This window comes from Hyaena hyaena, unplaced genomic scaffold (assembly GCF_003009895.1).
Source record: "Hyaena hyaena isolate Hyena2069 unplaced genomic scaffold, ASM300989v1 scaffold_92, whole genome shotgun sequence".
NCBI lineage: Eukaryota > Metazoa > Chordata > Mammalia > Carnivora > Hyaenidae > Hyaena > Hyaena hyaena.
The window spans coordinates 1,654,440-1,673,207 of record NW_024080723.1 but is presented as its reverse complement, the minus strand read 5'-3'; positions in this window follow the sequence as shown (position 1 = coordinate 1,673,207).

The window sequence follows — 18,768 nt, the reverse complement described above, 5'->3', positions numbered from 1 at the left end:
AAAAATAATATTAGAAAATTGAATCTAGCAATAAGAATAACACATGATACCAAGTGGGGTTTATCTCAGAAAGGCAATTCAATATTTCAAAATCAATCATGGTAGTCATCATATTAAATGACTAAGGAAGAGAAATGCATGATCATCTTAATAGATTCAGATAAAGCATTTGACAAAATTACTATTTATGTTAAAAACTCTTAGCAGGCTAAGAATAGAGTAGGACTTCTTTAATCTGATAAAGGGCATCATTTAGAAACCTACAGCTAACATCATATATAACTGTGAGACTGATTGCTTTCCCTCTAAGATCAGGAAGAAGGCAAGGATATTTGCTCTCACCACTCCTAACAGTATACTGCTGGTGATGCTAGCCACTACAGTAAGGCAAAAAGAAAATTGGCATACAGATTGGAAAGGAAGAAATAAAGCTGTTTGCAGACATGATTGTCTACATTGAAAACCCGCAAAGTCTCCAAATATGTGCTATGCATAAATGAGTTAGCAAGGTTGCACTTTATACAAAGTCTTGAATATACTAACAATGAACAATTGGAAATTGAATTTTTATATGTGCCATTTTCAGTACATTTATAAATGTATTGAAAAACAGGAAAGACTTAGGTAAAATCTAACAAAAATTGTGGAGTATTTGTATATTAGAACTATAAAGCACTGATGAAAAAAATTAAAGAAGACCTAAGTAAAGAGAAATTACTGTGTTCATGGATTCAAACACTCGATATTATTATTAATTCTCCCCACATTTTTCTAGAGACAACCTAAATCAAAATCACAGCAGGATATTCTGTAAAAGTAGACAAGCAGATGCTAAAATTTGTATGTAAAAGCCAAGAAACTAGAAAGCTAAAACAATTTTGAAAAAAAAAGAGAACAAGGTTGTGCTTCTCTCTGATTTTATTATATTAGAATTATTATAAAGTAACATTAATCAAGACCAAGTCATATGGTGAAAGGAGAAAAATTGACAAATTAGAATTAATCAAAATTTTAAACTTCTCTTTAAGAGACACAATCAAGACATAATTCTGTTCAATGAGACAAAATAGAGCTCAGAAATGGAGTCACACACATATATGGTCAATTGAGTACTGGCAAAACTTCCAAGGTGATTGAAATAGTTAAATTTATGTGTTAACCTGACTGGACCATGGGATTCCCAGAAATCTGTTGAATGTTATTTCTAGGTGTGTGTGAGGATAATTTGAGAAGAGATTAGCATTTGAATTGGCAGACTGAGTAATGGGTGAGGATCATCCAATCCATTGAGGACCAGAATATAACAAAAAGGCAGAAAAAGGAAGACTTTCCTTCCCCTTCTGCCTGAGTACTTGAGTTGAAACATCTGCTCTCCGACTGGGGCTTAACGACATCTGCGTCCCTGCTTCTCAGGCCTTTGGAGTTGGACTAGAATTATACTACCAGATTCCCCAGGGCTCCAGCTTGCAGATGGCAGATGGTGGTACTTCTCAGCCTCCATAACTGAATTAGCCAATTCCTCATAATAAATAATATGAACATACTATATACATATACATATACATATACACATATATATGTATGTCTGAGTCTTTGGAAAACCTTGACTAATACAGTAATTTAAGTGAGAAAGGACAGTAATTTCAACAAATTGGGATGTAATGATTGGACATTCATATGAAAAAAAAAGTAATAATAAAGCTTAACCCATATCTTGGGCCATATAAAATGGATCTAAACCTAAATGTTAGTCCAATATTATAAAGTTGCTAGAAGAAAACTAGTGGGAAATCTTAGTGACCTTGAGTTGGGCAAAGTATTTTTACGTACCACACAAAAAGCATGATCCATAAAAGAAAAAAATGATAAATTAGAATTAATCAACATTTAAAATTTTCTTTGAAACACACAAGAAAAGAAATTAATAGACAAACCACGGATTGGGAGAAATATTTGCAAAACACATCTGATGAAGCACTTATATCCAGAATTTATAAAGAACCTTGAAAACTCAATATTAAGAAAACAAACCATCCAATTATCTTGAATCGGCAGAAGATTTGGACACTTCCCCCCAAAAGACATATGAGTGGCATATAAGCCCATGAAAAGATGTGCAAAAGTAGTAGTCACAAGGAAAATCAAATTAAAAAGCACACTAAGACACCACTGTTAGAAATGCTTGGAGAATACGTGACAGCTCCAAGTGCCGATGTACATAGGGCGCAACTGGAAACTTCAGACTTTGCTGATGGGGATGTGGTATGGTAGAGCCACTTTTGAAACCTGTCTGTCAGTTTCTTACAAAGTTAAACACATACTTACCCCCATGATTCAGTAATCTCATCCCTAAGTTTTCACCCAAGAGAGATGAAGACTTAAATTCACATGTAAGCCATATATGTATGTTTATAGTGACTTTATAAATATCCCAAACGGGAAACAGTTCAAATGTCTTTCAACTGGCAAATGGATTTAAAGAAAAAACTGTGGTACCCTCATCCATGGAATATTACTCAGTATAGGAACAAACAAATCACTGATTCACATAAAACCATGAATGAATCTCAAATGTGTGATGCTAAGTAAATAAAGGCGTATATTATATGATTCCCTTTTAACTCCTGTTTTATGACATTATCAAAAAGGTAAAGATATAGAGACAGAAGACGTCAGTGGTAACCAGGTGCTGGGGGTGAGGTGAGTGGGAATCTAGAAGGGAGTATATGGAATTTGGGGGGCAGGGGTGGGTCAAGAAAATGTTCTTTGCAGGAGTGGTTACACGAGTGTAGCATTTGTCAAAAATCATGAAACTGTTGCTCACTAACAGAGTGAATTTTATCATAATACATTATACCTGAATACACTCAACTTTTAAAAAAAAGAGAGAAAGAAAAGAGAAAAAGAAGATAGAAGTAATTCAAGGCTTTGAGGAAGTTAGAAATTTCCCATGATAAAATGCCAAAGGAATTTTAACAGAGTAATATCAAGATCTCATTTGCATCCTCAGCGACTCCAGTCCTTAAAAAAAAAAAGAAGTCTTTTTCCCCCAACACCAAGAGCACAGTGGGAAATTCAGGAACAGAATAATGAAGTCAAATGTGGCAGTCTTGTCTGGAGCCCTACTCAGCTGAAGCCAGTGGAAAGACCATGATATCAAGGGGGGTGATTTCAGAACCCTCAGGCACCAGGACTCAGGTGAGTGGGGGGCCAAGCGAATGGAGCAGGGTACATCAAAGAACTGGGCTGGTTTGGACCTACCCTGGAGCAAAAATGAGGCAAGCTCCCTTTTCTCCAAAAGTACCAGAGAAGATAATTCTTGAATGGATATTGGCAGACACTTGGATGCTAATTCCCAAAGAACAATCCAGACTCAAGTGTTCCCTCTGTTACATATCATCAAGTTGTATTGAATTAACGTTTTACAACAGAAATATGAACACAGCCCGAATTCCAGAATTTGCTTGTGGTTTTTCTGCTTTGTGAATTATCACCACTATTGTAGAGACATTAAACATATGCTCCATTAAACTCATGAAGCCATCAAAATCCATCTTCGCATGGCTAACAAGTATGATGGCAATGCTCTTGGCTCCTTCTATTAAAAAATGAAGAGCATCTTTTCATTTTTGGTTTTTAAAATGATGTCAGGGTCAACTTGGACAAAAGTTCAGTTCTACTCTTTAGAAATCCTCTTTCTTACCAATTAGATAGGCTCAGGATTTTATTTGATTTGGGTCAGCTTTTCACAGACAAATACCCTAAGTATAACCTTTCTACTCTGTAAGCTTAAAAACAGAGAAAGGAAAGTAGAGGAGGAGGAAGAAGAGGAGAGTGGTCAAATCAGTTGATAAAATGTGGCACAGAATTTCCCTGTGGTATTCACATGCATATTGGTATTGCAGAGGCCCTCAAGAATCTTCCAGAAAGGAAGCCTATTTAACTGTGCTAGGACCAGGTATATTTTGCTCTGTGTTCAGCATAGCTCCTGATATAGGGAGACACTCTGTCACTTTTTTTGAATGAAGCAATATTTCCTACACTTTTTTTAAAAAAATTTAATGTTTGTTTATTTTTGAGAGAGAGACAGACAGAGACAGAGTGTGAGCAAAGGAGATGCAGAGAGAGACACACAGAATCCAAAGCAGTTTCCAGGCTCAGAGCTATTAGCACAGAGCCTGACGAGAGGCTCAAACTCACCAACCGCAAGATCATGACCTGAGCTGAAGTCGTCGGAGGTATAACTGACTAAGCCACCCAGACACTGCTCCCACACTTTCTTTGATCAAAGAATCCTTTCTTCTATAACATCTGGTCAACAACCAGTGTCCTCAGGATCTGCTGACTTAGCTTGTTAAAAAAAATTAAAGCAATGCACAGTTTTAAAAGCACAATTTGCGTTGCCCGGTGAATAAGAAAAGATGGGGGGAGCCTGGGTGGCTCAGTCAGTTCAGGTCATGATCTCACAGTTCGTGGGTCTGAGCCCCGCGACGGGCTTTGTGCTGATGGCTCTGGATTCTGTGTCTCCCTTTCTCTCTGCCCCTCTCCTGCTCACATTCTGTCTCTCCATCTCTCTCAAAAATAAATAAAAACATTTACAGAGAAGAAGAGGAAAAGAGGGAGATTTTTTTTTTAAATTTTTTTAATGTTTTATTTATTTCTAGGAGAGAGAGAGAGAGACAGGGTGAGCAGGGGAGGGTCAGAGAGAGAGGGAGTCGCAGACTGAAACAGGCTCCAGGCTCTGAGCTGGCAGTCAGCACAGAGCCCGACGCAGGGCTCGAACCCACGAACCGCGAGATCATGACCTAAGTGAAAGTCGGTCGCTTAACCGACTAAGCCACCCAGGCGCCCCAGAGGGAGATTTTTATTTAAAAAAATCACTTGATGTCCTACTCTCAGATGTAGTCTTGCCCTTCCTCTGCCATTCAGAGTTCAGCTAAAATGTGGTGAGTTGAACAGTTTTCAAGTTTGGGTACTTTTTGTCTTAGACACCAAGAAGTTCATTAAAATGATATTCTGACTTTTTAACCACTGCCATTTCATGTTTTTAAATGACAGGGCAAAGAAATAATGTAATGTGAGAAGCTACAAATTATATATTTTATAGGGGTTGGAAGAGTTCAGTTAATCACAGCCCTTTTAAGATTGATTTTCACAACTTATCTAGTCCCAGAAGGGCCTGGAAATAGGAACTGTCAAGATAGATTAAGGAAGCCAGTCTTCAGCTCTGTAGATCAATTAGACAACAAGGATATCAGGTCTGGTAGTGCAGCTCAGCTCTCTGCCTAGAGGTGAGCAGCAAGAGTGTCGGAGCAGTTGCAAGAGTTGGGAAAGGCTTTTGGATGACAGAAGCATTGTCCCCACGGGAAGACCCACCAGGATGTATGGCTCTCAGCTTCCCTTATCCCCTTGACTGTCCTTTGCTGTCAGCTTTAGGGATGTTCTTCCTTCTCCCGAGGAGTCCTACAGGGAGGTGCCCACAGCATGTATTTGCCTGCACACAGTGAAAGCACTTCCTGGTTCCTCGGCTGTCAGGCTGGTTTCCTGGTGGATTTCCAAGAGCAGGGAGAGGCCAGTGCATTGGCCTGCCCCAGGCCCCTCCTGGAGATCCCGCATGAAGCACTTGGGGTTCAGCCAGAGGTGTGATCACTCTCCCACAGGATAAAGGAACTCTTCTAGGAATTGGTGGGAGGGGCTGGGGAAGTGATGTGAAAGAGTGAGTGAGTTGGAAGAGGCAAGAAGGAGTCACCAATTCGCCAAATAGAGGAATCAACCTGTTTCAGCATTCCAGCGGCTGAAGGGGGACTGTGAGGTGGGGCTGTGAAGACGTCTATGGGAAACTCTTGTACCTGTTGTTTCTGTGGTCTTAGCCGAGGAGCTGGTGGCGGGCATAGGGTCAGCAGGGTCAGTGGGTGGGAAGGATGGGATGCAGAGCGGAGTGAGGATAAGCTTTGTCCATCGGTCACCATAGGTAACCCCGAAAAGACCTTCAGAAAGTAATGGCCGCTGCCTCTCTCTTCTGCTTTTCAAGCCTCATGCAGCTTCCACTTCTGGCCAGCTCTAACCTGACTCATGCATGGAAGGGAATTTGGGGAAACGACATTCCCAGATGAGATAAGCTTACACAGCCCAACCCACCGCACAGTCCATGAACTTGGCAGTCTGAAACGAGGAAATAGGCATGCGGCCCCTCTGGCCAACGTGGCCAGGTCATGCTCAAACTCCATATAGATCTATAACTCCTCTCTTCCTGGTCTCTCTGTTCCCATCAGTTCCAGAATGGCACTGGAGACATTGTCTTTGTTCAATGTCACTGATTATCAGAATACTGTCAAACCTCAAAAGGAGTGTCAACATAGTATCATTCATAAAAAAATATTCTTTTCTCTCTAATTACTCTACTCCAGACTATCAGATGCCCATGGAGACATTCCTGTAGCTTTCACAGAAAAAACCCTGGACTCAGACATCAGTCCAGTCTTTTTATTAACAAACCAAGTTACCTGGTCTCCCCGTCTTAGTTTCTCTCTGTATAATTTGAGAAGATGAAGATTATCCCTAAGGAAATTTCTAGTTCTAACATTCTGTAATTCTACACTGGTGGAAATGTTATGTCTGGAATGGCAAGTCTGCTGCTTCTTGCAGAGGCTGAAAATCGGCCAAAGAAAACCTCCAGCTTGTGGAAAAGAAAAGGCAGTAGTCATCTCTTCTCATTAGCAGCCCCAGATTCTGCTACCTCAGCTGGATGCTGGTTAGTCACCTCCAGTAATAACCTGCATCTCAGCTCCAAGCTGCTGCCTGGGCTTAGGCTGAAGTCTGTGGTTGTGAGTCACAAGCTCTTTGAGCCAGGAGTCACAAGGAGACCACGAAAGGCAGTTTGCCTCCCTTAGCTGGCTCCCTCTTCCCCAAAGAGAAAATAGTATTTGTGGTGTACGATATGTCACATAGTAGTTCCTCCTAAACTCGTGGCTCCAGAAATGAATTCTAATCCTCCAACTGGAAAACCTTAGATTTTGGTTTGGGTTATTATTATCAGTAGCTGGATCTATAGCTCCTTCATGGGACATTAGGTCTTAGCAAATGCAGTGCTCAACAGAATACAGTCATCCACACAATCTGTTCCCATCTGGGAAGTCTGAGGCTACTTGCCCTTTTAGCATTTTCCCATTGCTAAATTTTAAGACGTGGGCTCAGACGAGGCTTTGCAACAGCAGCATACCTCTAAGGCCGTACTTCCGTCCCCTACAGGTGTGCTCACCTTAGCTCCTTGCTGGTTCCTATTAGGTGTCTAATAAATACTCACGGATAGTCCTCCCCTTGCTGTTACTATAGGAGAAGTCAGGAAGGAGGTGGTGCCAGCCCGGCTTTTAGCTTACCACACCCAGATCAGCCTCCCCTGCCTAATTTCCAAGTTCAAGAGGAAACAGGAAATGCAAGTTGCAGGCTATAAAAAGAGCTTGGAGAGGATCAAAGGTTGGATGGAAATGGAAACTCAAGTGGAGTCTTCTGCAGAGCTAGCACAATGGGCCCCAGGGAATGCGGGGAAGTGGCCGCATGGACGGTGTTGCTGCCAGAATTTGGCTAAGGGAGATAAAGGGCAAGGCTGAGGGTGGGAGTGTGATCCTGGGAATCCAGAATGAGTACATAAGAGGTTAGAAATACAGAAAAGAATGAGGGAGGAGGCCAAGCAGAGGTGAGGAAGAGCACAAAGATGCAGTGCAGGATTTAAAATCAAGCAAGATGCTACATGATTAGTGAGTGCTCTTGCTTAAAGCCTAGGAGGCAATTTCTTCTAAGACATCTCATGGGAAAGGGAGAGGGGTGGGAAGGTTTTCCCAGATTATCAATTTCTCTTCCATCTTCCCAAGGGAGGTGACATCGTGTTGTTCTCAAAGACTACATTGGAGTGCGTTACTGATTCTGCACAGCCTAGGAAGCCAGACTACTGGGCTCCAGCCTGTCCCCACTGTACTGATTCTGTCATTTTAGACCTAGCTGTGCCTTGATTTCCTCATCTGTAAAGTTCATTCACTCAACAAACCTTTGCCGAGCACGCGACGTACCAGGTAGGATTCTGATGAATAAAACAGACAGAAATCTCTGCTCCCTGCAGTTTACATATTAGCAGATGAGAGCACTAGTAATGCCTACTACATGGGGTTGTCTTGAAGATTAAGGAGCACACACATGTCAAGCACACGAAACAGTGACAACATATAATAGATGCTCAATGCTAGCTATTATTTTTATGTGATTATTATTGACAGTCCCTGACTTCCAATCATTCAACTTTAAGTTTTTTTTAACTTTACGGTGATGAGAAAGTGATATGCATTCAGTGGAAGTCGTGTTTCAGATTTTGAATTTTGATCTTTTCCTAGCTTTGTAATAAGTGGTGTGATACTCGGTCGTCATATCAGGCAGTACCAGGCGTAGGTAGTTCCCTCTCAGCCAGACGATTATGAGGGTAAAAAAGCAACACCCATACAACCACTGTTTCTCACTTCAGTACAGTATTCAGTAAATTACATGAGGTATTTAACACTTTATTATAAAATAAGCCTGTGTTAGATGATTTTGCCCAATTGTAGGCTAATGTAAGTGTCCTGAGCACATTGATGGAAGGCTAGGCTAAGCTATGATGTTCGTTGGGAGATTAGGACTATTAAATGCATTTTTGACTGATGATATTTTCAACTTAAAATGGGCTTATCAGGATGTCATCCTACTGTGAGTCAAGGAAGACCTGTAGTAGTGGTGTTGTTGCTGCTGCTGCTGCTGCTGCTGCTGTTACAGCAAGAAAGGTGAGGACATTCCATTCAGAGGTGAGTATGGAAAAAGGAAGAAGTTAATTATGGCCCTATGTGGGCGTGCCCGGGGTAAAGACAGTTGGATAGTTGATTTAGGAGCACTATTCCTTGGCCCCTCCATACTCCCTATGTATCTCGAGAGGCATCAGGACTCAGGCTCTGGAGTTGGAATCTCAGATCTATCGCTCACTAACCTGTTTACTATGTGACCTTGGAGAAGTAGCTAGAGTTTTCTGTGCCTCTGTTTCCTTCCTCATCTGTATTATGTACATAATAGGATTTATTTCACAAAGTTGATGGAGGATTAAGCAAATTAAGATTTGTTAAGCTCTTAGAAACTTGCTGTCATAATTTAGGAAGCAATTAATAAATTTAAGGTACAATTAATCATTGTCATTATTATTATTTCTACCGCAACTCTCCAATTTACCCATAAGTACCATATTGTCCTTGGTCTTTGCCTTTCTTTCCTTCTATCTCCAGCACAACTGGCCAGGAAGCTTAGCTCTTCCCCGCATCGGCACGCTTCCTTTCTTTCGCAGGGCTTCTCTTCCAGTCTTGTCTTTCACCACTTAGTTTCAAGGATAGAGAAGCAGTTTTCCAGTTGGCTTCTTTTTCTTAAGCTCTCCTTTATTCTGGTCTGTTTTTTACAAAGCTGCCAGAAAAAAAACTTTTCTTTTCTTTTTATATTTTTTAACATTTATTTATTTTTTTAGAGACAGAGCATGAGTAGGGGAGACGCAGAGAGAGAGGGAGACACAGAATCCGAAGCAGGCTCCAGGCTCTCAGTTGTCAGCACAGAGCCCAACAGGGCTCTAACTTACGAACCACAAGATAATGGCCTGAGCCGGAGTCAGATGCTCAACTGACTGAGCCACCCAGGCGCCCCCAGAAAAACAACTTTCTTAAAGAACAATGTTCACATGTTCATGAATCTATATTGTCTATTGCATATCTTAGCCTTATTCTGGCATTCAAAATGGTTTCATTAGCTCTGCCATCCCAACCACCACGACTTCCATTCCACACCTCCTCTACCCCACCAGGGTGGCTAGCTGAGATGCAAGATAGAAAAAAACCACACTGTCCTCAAGATATTTGATAGCCATCTGCAGCAAAATCGTGGCTATCAGCCAGGGTCTCATCAGGAAACAGATGGTACATTCAAATTGGATAATTTACAAAGCTCTGGGCAGGATTTAGCGAATCGAACAATGGAGGGTTGCTCCAGCATTTGCAAATGTCTGGAGGCATTATCATCACTAGGCCTGAAGGTTCAAGGGCAGGGTGTGGTTATCACAACCTAGAGGAAGGTAGCTGTATGGAAAGGGCTGTTTGATATGAATTGTGACCCTTCAGTAGAGGATCACCTCATAGTGACATAGCAAGAAAGAAATGGTGCCACCTCACATTCCTCTTGCCCCCTGTGTCTCTGAATCCAACCAGAAGCCAGAAAACAAGGCAGCCTCTTGAGGCAAATGATACAGGTCTTCTTTGGACCCAGAGCAGGGAGGGGTGGGACGAGGGGACCAGGAGAAGCCCATGGCTGACATTCAACAGAGTTGTGAGTATAAATCTAAATCGATGATGTCACCACATTTGCTCAGCCAAATGCATAAATAATAAACTATTTGCACAGCCAAGTGCAGCAACCCTGATGCCATACTGTGCCCAGGATCACCTCCACCTCTAACTACATGACACTCCCACCGTGGTAACCTTCACCACCAAGGCCAGTGCTTGACTCAAAGAAGTCTGAGTGCAAATTAGAAAAAGGCATGCCTTTTCCAAGACACTTGGCTTTTATCTGATGAAAGGTTTTGGAACATTCTGAGTGTTTTAGAATAAGATACCTTACAGCCATCTGCCAGAAAATGTTTATTATTTTGGATACACAAATATCTCTATCTTCAGTGTAAATGAGGTCCATCGCTATGGGATGGTAGCCTGAGGAGCCCCACAGACCCCTGCTCCAGAGAGACAGACAAACTTCTAAAAACTATTAAAACAACAACCATAGCTTTTAAAAGCTTTGGAAATTGTCCTAAGGGCATACAGCCAGCAATTGAAGAAATCTTTATTCAAGAAAACCTACTAAAATTTTATTTCAAAACAGAAAGATCCTATAGTATTTGAACCACAACCCACTTTCTTCACCACCACCCCCCCTTCCCCTGTAGCTCAACTGGATGGAAACAACACCCTGGGCAGGTATGGCCAAAAACATGGGGCTCCCTGTCCCCTCCGCTCTCTATCAGGGGTTACCATATCTCTCCAGGAGAAGCAGGCCACCAGCTTATCATTCCTTATCTTCTCCAGCTCTGAGTTGAAGAGGCTACATGCCTGGTGAAGGCAGTTGAGAGGATGAGAGCTGTCTTCTGCAACCCAGCTGCTGCTCACAGAGGGGGCTCTACCTGCCGCGTGGAAGACCGTGAATCCTGGGACCGGATCATCTGCACCCAACTCACTCCTAGGGCAGAGGTTCTACCCCCGAAGAGACACGCTGCGAGGACTGGAGCCTGTCACCGCACCCAGCACCCAGTAAAGTGGCTTAGAGATTTTGACCAGGGAGAGAGAAAGTCCTTAAGGAAAGGGAGCTGCACTGCTTTTTCCAAAGAAGTTGACTTTCTAAAGGAACAAAGTATAAGAAAGTCCAACTTTAAGTGTGCTCTTGGAAACAATAGCTCCTTTAAATTAAGAGCAACAAGCTACACCATAGATCACGTAGTTAACCAGAGAGGACCAAAGAGACAGCTAAAAAGAGTGTTCCTGGGCCTAGAACAAACCTCCAAAACTACCCACGCAAAAGGGCCCAAATTCAATTGGCTCAGACTGCTGAATAATTTACACACCGAGCACTGTTGGGAAACAATACATCAGTCACCCAGTAAACAGTGGCCACTTACAGCTGAGTATGATCCCCAATGAGGCAGGTGGCTTCACAGGGAGATCCTCACTAAAAGCACTGTCATTCTAGGGTGATTGTGTGCACACTCATCTTCACCCTCTGAAGAGCAACACCAACAGAAGGTGAAACAGAGAGGGAATAGACTTCATTAAAATAGCCCAGCCAAGTCACTAAATAAGTAAACAAGCAAATTACAGAAATGATCCCCATAGATGAGAGAAGGGAATCAGGATCCAAATTTGCTACAATACATAGCCTAAAATATCCAGTCTTCAACAAAAAATGATATGACAGGCAAAGATAGAGGAAAGTATAACCCGTACATGGGGGGGGGGGGGGAGGTGGAAAGCAGGCAGTAAGAATTGCCTTTGATAGGACCCAGATGTTGAATCTAATAGACAAAGATGTCAAAACAACTATTCCACATATATTCAAAGAGCTAAAGGAAACCACATTTAAAGAAGAAAAGGAAGACACAATGACCATGTCTCATCAAATCCAGAATATTAATAAAGAGACAGAAATTATTCAAGAAGAACTAAGTGGCATTTGTCAAGTTAAAATTTGCAGTGACTGAAAGGAAAAACTCACTAGAGGGACTCAACAGTAGATTTGAGCTTAGAGAATAAAGATTCAGCAAACTTGAAGTTAAATGGACAGAGATTCTTCAGTCCAAAGAAGAGAAAAACTAGAATGCAGAAAAATTGATAAAGCCTCAGAGAAATGTGACACGTCTTTAAGTACACCAACATATGCATAATGGGAGTACCAGAAAGGGAAGAGAAAAAAAGCAGCAGAAGAAATAATGCCTGAACACTTCCCAATGTGAATGACACATCTTGTGTGGTGCACAACATATACAGCCCTATGTGGCAGTCTGAGTTCTCGGCCATGGCCGCCGCCACCATCACTATCTCTTCATCCCCTTTTCTTCTTCAAGAGAGCAGTTCTGTTTCAGTCTGGGCAGTCTCAACTATCACCTATACTTGTCTTAGTCATTCTAGGCTACACGACTTTTCCCTTCACATCTCCTCTTCTTGGATTACCCTTCTGGTTTCTCTTTTATCAGTACAAACCCATCACTTCTCCCAAGCCCCCAAGCTCATGTATTTTTATCTAATTACTTACATTGCTTACATGTTTTTCTTACAGTTGCTCTATCACTTTATTTAGATGTCTACAAATATTTATCAAATGTCTATTATATTTCAGGCATCCTACCAGGCACTAGCAAAGAACAATTCAAAGACTATCCTCATTAGCCTATATACAAATAAGCAGCATAATAGTAGTATAGATAGCAATAGGTACTGTGTGAATGTAAAGTCAGGTGGCAGAGATGGCCTAGGGAAGGAGAGCTGTTCCAGATAGTGTCCAAGGAGGGAAGGTCTGGCTAATATTTAGGCAGAAAATTGAGTAAAGACAAGGGGCCAGTCAGGTAAGACCATTGAAAAAGGGGTTGCCAGTTAGGGGAAACTACAGAGATGTTAGGGCGGGGACATTCATCGTGGATATGGAGAAGAGTTCATAGGACACTAATTGAAAGGTGGTAAACCAGTAGGAAGAAGGTAGGTGGTGAGGTTAGAGGGGTAGGGGAGGGGTCCATCATGCAGGGCCATTCTGGTGTGCTTACCTCTCCTTGGAATTTAAGTCTAGGATTGCAAGCCACTTCCTGAAACGCTTGAGTTCTGCCTCATTCTCTGCCCAGACCCACTATGTCCACTGAAAGAAGGGTAATTTCGATACCCAGGCACCAGAGTCCTTGTTCTTAAAATTAAGGACTGTTAGAGCCAAGATTGACTGAGGAAGGAGGAAGGGATAAAGAATGAGGGGGCGCCCAGCAAGCTACCAGAATGCATTTACTGTAATACTGCTTACTGGACACTTAATCTGTGTCAAGCCCTCTATGTACACAGTGCCATTTAAACTTGACCACAACCCTGTGACATTGGCATTACTATCCTATTTTATACAGGAAGAAACTGAGACACAAAGACATTAAGTAGCTTTTCACCCTGGTGGTAGGAACGCTAGTTGGGCCATCTGTTTACCTCCAAAGCCCAGACTTTTAATCAGCCACTACCACTACCCACTGGAAGCTCAAAGATTTAACATAAGAACCACGGGAAAGAGAGAAGAAAGAAAAGAAAGAAAGAAAGGCATTTAACGGGAAGAATTCCTCAATTCCTATGACCTGACAGTGTCTAGACAACATAAATAAATATTATTGTTTATGGTCAATCCATACTTCTGCTTAACATAAGTAAGCAATCAAATATAATTGACTTGAGGATGGAGACCAAATCTGAGAGTTTTAATTTTAAAACCAGCAAAAAGGTTTTCAAATTTCTTTCTTGTGTTTTGTTTGTTTTAGCTTAGAAAACACAGAAAAGGATAAAGAAGAAAATTTAAATCCCATAGAGAGTATACACTTAATGTAAGTGCTGACTTGAAGGTTTAGAATCTTCCGGGACAGCACTGTAAATTCTTAGGGGAATCTGATTGGATCAGCTTGGATCACATGTGTCTCTTGATCCAGTCACCTGTAGCCGGGGAGGGTTAGGATCATATGTTAGTTGCAGGGACCCACCTCTTTGGGTTTATAGAGAAGGAGGTCATCAAGGACCCAGAAGAGGTCAGTTAATCTGGTTTGAGAAGACGGTCTTTGATAGCAATGTGGGAGATGGGGATTGGGGTGCACAGGACTGGAGACAGAGGCATGGGCTTGGGGCCGTTGCCTTGATCTAGGCTGGAGAAGAGGCTCTTGAACTAAGTAGTATCTGTGGAATGGAGAGCTGCAGAAACATCTGAGAGAAAATTAGGAAGTGGAATCTACTGTCTTTGGTGAGTAATTTGATACGGGAGATGAGAGTGGGTTTAGGTAAGAGAATGTAAGAATTGGTGACAAGATCATGATTTCGAGGTGCCTGTGGGACACCTAAGCAGACATGTCTGCGAGGCAGTTATGTGCCTTTAGACCTTAGGAGAGTGACCTGGGTTGGGGTGAGGTGGCCTTGAAGCTGGGGGCAAAGATCAGGTAACCCGGGAGGAGGTGTGGCGGGAGGAGAAGGCTGAGGCCAGAACCCAGGGGGGACCATTCACGCGTGGGGATTCTACAGGGAAACCAGCCCAGAGCCACCCGCAAAGGAGGCTGAGGCGTGGCTGGGGAGGGAGGAGAACCCGAATGGGGCGCTGCCGTGGAAACCGGCACGAAGTGCTGCCGGGAAGTTAACGGGAAGTGCTGCCGCCAAATCAGTAACACAGCCCCTGGACAGAGCCTATTCAACTTAGCAGCAAGGTGGATTCACGAGAGGGGTGTGGGGCAGAGGACAGAGCTGGCCCCAAGAGTGACCCTGCGGGGAGAATGGAGGTGACATTCGGGACGCTTGGCCTTAAGGGAAGAAGAGAGGGTAAGGCAGAAGCGGGAATGAAAGGGATCTATACGGAGGGGTGTATGTGGGAGAGCGAGAGAGAGGAATTCGGTTCAGTATAGTTAGAAAGCCTCATCAGGATGCCAGCGATGGAACCCTGAGGACGAGGGGAAAAGATGCGTCTATCCAGTGCTGTAGACAGAAGAGGAAGAGAGACCAACGTAGGTGCAGCTAAGTGTATAGAGCACGGAGCCACGGGCTGAGGGATCTTTGCTTGGTAGCCTCAATTTGCTCAGTAACCAGACAGACCTGGTCATCTGCTGAGAAGGTGGGAGGAAGGTGGGGAGGACCTGGGGAGCGTGAATTCTTTGCATTGTGAAGGGGAGCATAGAGACAGGGGACACAGAGAGCCATCCCCTTGTGCAGTTGGAACCCATGATGCTGTCATGCCGTCAATCTGAGCAGCGGGATTTCTCTGTAAAACTCAGCAGCTGGGCCAGAAGGGAAAAAACTCCACACAACTAGGTCGGTCTGGTTTGAGATTTTGCTGAGTGTGGGGACAGTATCACAGGGGAAAAAGGGTGACACGATATGGCAGGGGCAATGTGTGACCTAGACGGAAGGGACTGAAGAAAGCCTGCTTTCTCCACCCATGTGTGACTGTATTACAACAGCTGACAAAGCCTTGACTCTCTGGTGCCTTAATGCTGTCGCTCTGTATTAGGCTTAGACAGCCTGTGGGTTGACGAAGGGTTCACCTACCCACAGGGGTAGTAATAAAATCATAATAAACATTTCTTGGACCTTCAGAACATCCGTGCTAGCAGCTTCTCACATTTTATATTATCTAATTCCCGTGACGATCTCGGCCTTACGTCTGGTATTGCCCTCATTTACAAAAGATATTTGGATTCAGAGCTTAATTACTTCCAAATTCAAGTGAGCTTGGCTGATTTTTGAAAATAGCCCCTTCCTCCAAATCAACTCCAAATGGGGTGTTTGCTTCATCTATTGAACATTCTACTAGAGTTCCTGACCACCTCGTGTATCTCCGAATAGCCCAAAACAGATCACGAAATCTCAATACGAATTTCAATTCCCATGAATTGAAGGAACCTGGAGAGAAGGGCGTGGTCCCTACGCCGTGGGGACAGGGCAGGGAAGCAGAGAGGAGCAGGACAGTGAGCACCCTCAGAGTTATGAGCACGCCCCCCAGAAGTGCAGATTCTGGACCGGTGTATCTGGCAGGAAAGCCTCAGAACGCCGAAAATCTTGAACCCTTTGATCAGAGGCTTTTCTGAAAACTGTTCCTCCCTCTGCCTGCCCAACACGTGGAGGACTGAGAAATCTTATTAAAGGTCTTTCACAAAAGCTCCGTGTCGTGGAGCATCTGCTTCTGGTGTGCGAGAGATTACACACGAGTGATCTTGGCCAGGGGGACCCAGCCAGCTCCAGGCTCCGCCGGGGAGACGGACTTCAAAAGGGAGACGCTTAATTAAGGAAGCAGCCTTTCCTGGTTGTGGCTCTGAATCTCATTTCCAGCACAGGCTCCTCTGGTTAATGATAAGAAGCCCGGGATAAGAGCCTGCTTGTCGCCTGAATGGCTTCCTTCCTGAGGGAGAAGAGAAAAAGGAAAGAAAAAAGATTAGCACAAGCATCAGGCTCCTGATTTAGCTTCCACTCGAAAAAAAAAAAAAAAAAAGAAAATTACGAAGAGCCTTTTGCCATCTGAGGCTGTTTGGATTTCTCTTCTTGCACTGCTCCATTCAGGTTGTGTTTCATTTCTTATGGTTGACCCTGTGCATTGTGGGGCATTGTGTCCTTTTTCTATGGAAGGCACTTAATGGATTCAATCTGAAAAGAGTCGATGGTAACCAGACATCCATTAGAAGGGTACATTTACATGCAGTGACTCCTGCAGTGTTTAAAAAGCACAGAATTGAAAGAAAAAATCGCTGGAAAATGCAATCATTAGAGTCCTTTGTCCCTCTTGGTTGCACTCGTTTTTCTCCCCCATCTGTCATGAGGAGGGAAGGTACCCAGTAACTTCGATGAGATGGGACCTTGGGAGCAAAGACAAGCTTCTGGAGCAGAAAGGACACTCAGGACCAACGAGGAAGAATGGGCTCCTGGTTCTTCACGTTTTCCATTCTGCTGCTGCAGTCTCGGAGGATCTTTTCCCCACTGTCTTGAACATTTTGATTCAGAACAACCTCTAAAATTCTTTACAAAAAACAATGGCCTGGGGCACCTGGGTGGCTCAGTCGGTTGAGCGTCCACCTTCAGCTCAGGTCATGATCTCAAGGTTAGTGAGTCTGAGCCCCATGTCGGGCTCTGTGCTGACAGCTAAGGGCCTGGAGCCTGCTTCGGATTCTGTGTCTCCCTCTCTCTGCCCTTCCCCCCATCATGCTCTATCTCTCTGTCTCTCAAAAATAAATAAACATTAAAAGAAATACAAACAGAAAAAATAAAAAGCAATGGGCCTGATTTGAAATTTCAGATTCAACCTGATACATAGTATCAACAGCGTCCTGGGCCAGGGAGTAACTGACAGGAAAGTTCGGGAATTTCACGTCTCTTACTCCATGGAGTATTGCACCTGAGAATCCTTCCTTGAAAGGACTATTATTATTTGTAATTTTAAAAGTTTATTTATTTTGAGAGAGACAGAGAGACAGTGTACGTGCACACATATGGAAGAGGGAGAGGGACAGAAAGAGAAGGAAAGAGAGAATCCTGAGCCGTCAGCGCAAGAGTCCAGTGTGGGTCTCAAACTCACAAACCATGAGATCATGACCTGAGCTGAAATCAAGAGTCAGATGCTTAACTGACTGAGCCGCCGAGGTGCCCCGATTTATAAAGTTTTTTAAATCTACACATTCCAAACTTGGTCATTTTTTGCTTTCAGTGTGCTGTGTGATCTTCACACGGTTAGCATGGTTGTTAGCAGGACGCATCTAACTCGTTAATGGAGAAGGCTGGTAACAAACACCTGATAAACATCTCTTCCACGTCCCATTCATGATGATACAAAAATGTTTCTTTGATTTACAGAAAGCACATAGATCAGAGAAAATGCAGCATCAAGATTCTCATTTGGTAAAATATAAATTGAGGCATATTGAAAATTTTAAGAGTCGATGTGAGCCAATATTGATTTGAATCAGGAAGCATCCAATCTGGCAGAAAGAAAGGAGCTCCAAAAAGCTGTACAAAATGAAAGAACTTTTATAGCCAGAAGGGAGCAGGAACAAGGAAGTTCTACTCGGCAAAAAATGGGTTGGTTGGTGTGCTTTCCTTTAGGGAAGGGCAGGGGTCTATCAGGAAGGTTACCTAATTCCTGCTGAGCAGGCAATTCCTGATTGACTGGTTTCAGATTTTATTAGTGGGAGAGTTACCACTCGGTTTGATGACTCAGGGCTTAGTATAAGGGACTCCATTTTGGGCTTGTTGTCTTTTTAACACATCTCATATTACTTTTTAAAGTAGAAAAGCTTAGGCCACCTGGGTGGCTCAGTAGGTTAAGCCTCAACCTTGGCTCAGCATGATCTAGCGGTTCCTGAGTTTAAGTTCTGCATCGGGCTCTCGAGTTTAAGCCTGCCTCAGATTCTGCGTCTCCTTCTCTCTCTGCCCCTCCCCCACTCATGCTCTGTCTCTCTCTCAAAAATAAATAAACATT